Source organism: Papaver somniferum, unplaced genomic scaffold, assembly GCF_003573695.1.
Source record: "Papaver somniferum cultivar HN1 unplaced genomic scaffold, ASM357369v1 unplaced-scaffold_154, whole genome shotgun sequence".
Classification (NCBI taxonomy): Eukaryota; Viridiplantae; Streptophyta; class Magnoliopsida; order Ranunculales; family Papaveraceae; genus Papaver; species Papaver somniferum.
In genome coordinates, this window is record NW_020624820.1 from 8,608,614 (window position 1) to 8,611,151 (window position 2,538).

Here is a 2,538-nt window from a genome sequence, read left to right on the forward strand (position 1 = left end):
ACATTTTTTTCCACCAAGAACGTTTTATGAAACTCTTTGACCCCCCGAATTTGGAGTATCCTCCTTTCACGCGATTCACAGGGTTCAACAAGCAATCGATATTTCACGATCAAAGGTGTAGTACTGCTTGTAGTAGCGGTCCTTATATATCGTATTAACAATCGAAATATGGTCGAAAGAAAAAATCTCTATTTGATGGGGCTTCTTCCAATACCTATGAATTCCATTGGACCCAGAAATGATACATCGGAAGAATCTTTTTGGTCTTCCAATATTAATAGGTTGATTGTTTCGCTCCTCTATCTTCCCAAAGGGAAAAAGATCTCTGAGAGTTGTTTCATGGATCCGAAAGAGAGTACTTGGGTTCTCCCAATAACGAAAAAGTGTATAATTCCCAACTCTAACTGGGGTTCGCGGTGGTGGAGGAACCGGATCGGAAAAAGGTGGAATTCTAGTTGTAAGATATCTAAGGAAACCGTAGCTGGAATTGAGATCTCATTTAAAGAGAAAGATATCAAATATCTGGAGTTTCTTTTTGTATCCTATACGGATGATTCGATCCGCAAGGACCATGATTGGGAATTGTTTGATCGTCTTTCTTTGAGAAAGAAGCGAAACATAATCAACTTGAATTCGGGACAGCTATTCGAAATCTTAGTGAAACACTGGATTTGTTATCTCATGTCTGCTTTTCGTGAAAAAAGACCAATTGAAGTGGAGGGTTTCTTCAAACAACAAGGAGCTGAGTCAACTATTCAATCAAATGAGATTGAACATGTTTCCCATCTCTTATCGAGAAACAAGTGGGGTATTTCTTTGCAAAATTATGCTCAATTTCATATGTGGCAATTCCGCCAAGATATCTTCATTAGTTGGGGAAAGAATCTGCACGAGTCGGATTTTTTGAGGAACGTATCGAGAGAGAGTTGGATTTGGTTAGACAATGTGTGGTTGGTAAGCAAGGATCGGTTTTTTAGCAAGGTACGGAATGTATCGTCAAATATTCAATATGATTCTACAAGATCTATTTTCGTTCAAGTAACGAATTCTAGCCAATTGAAAGGATCTTCTGATCAATCCAGAGACCCTTTCGATTCTATTAGTAATGAGGATTCGGAATATCACACATTGATCAATCAAAGAGATATTCAACAACAAAAAGAAAGATCGATTCTTTGGGATCCTTCCTTTCTTCAAACGGAACGAACAGAGAGAAAATCATATCGATTCCAGAAATGCCTTTCTGGATATTCCTCAATTTCCCGGCTATTCACGGAACGTGAGAAGCAGATGAATAATCATCTGCTTTCGGAAGAAATCGAAGCAATTCTTGGGAATTCTACAAAATCAATTCGTTCCTTTTTCTCTGACAGATGGTCAAAACTTCATCTGGGTTCGAATCCTACTGAGAGGTCCACTAGAGATTATAAATTGTTGAAGAAAGAACAAGATGTTTCTTTTGTCCCTTCCAGACGATCGGAAAATAAAGAAATGGTTGATATATTCAAGATAATTACGTATTTACAAAATACCGTCTCAATTCATCCTATTTCATCAGATCCGGGATGTGATATGGTTCCGAAGGATGAACCGGATATGGACAGTTCCAATAAAATTTCATTCTTGAACCAAAATCCATTTTTTTCTTTATTTCATCTATTCCATGACCGAAACAGGAGGGGTACACGTTACACCGCGATTTTGAATCAGAAGAGAGATTTCAAGAAATGGCAGATATATTCACTCTATCAATAACCGATCCAGATCTGGTGTATCATAAGGGATTTTCCTTTTCTATTGATTCCTACGGGTTGGATAAAAAAAATTATTGAATGAGGTATTCAACTCCAGGGACGAGTCAAAAAAGAAATCTTTCTTGGTTCTACCTCCTATTTTTGATGAAGAGAATGAATCTTTTTATCGAAGGATCAGAAAAAAATCGGTCCGAATCTCCTGCGGGAATGACTTGGAAGATCCAAAACCAAAAAGAGTGGTATTTGCTAGCAACAACATAATGGAGGCAGTCAATCAATATAGATTGATCCGAAATCTAATTAAAATCCAATATATCACCTATGGGTACATAAGAAATGTATCAAATCGATTCTTTTATGGAATTCAAAGGGATCAAATAGGAAATGATACGCTGAATCATATAACTATAATGAAATATACGATCAACCAACATTTATCGAATTTGAAAAAGAGTCAGAAGAAATGGTTCGATCCTCTTATTTCTCGAACCGAGAGATCCATGAATCGGGATCTTAAACCTGTGCTCGAGAGATAGCTGCCCATACACTGATAATGTCGTTTAATTTCTTATAGTTTCCCTCCATTAGTTGATACTTCAAGGGGGTTACCTGAAATGAAAGAACAAAAATGGATTCATGGAGGTTTAATTACTGAATCACTTCCCAATGGCATGTTCCGGGTTCGCTTAGATAATGAAGATCTGATTCTGGGTTATGTTTCAGGAAGGATCCGACGTAGTTTTATACGGATACTACTAGGAGATAAAGTCAAAATCGAATTAAG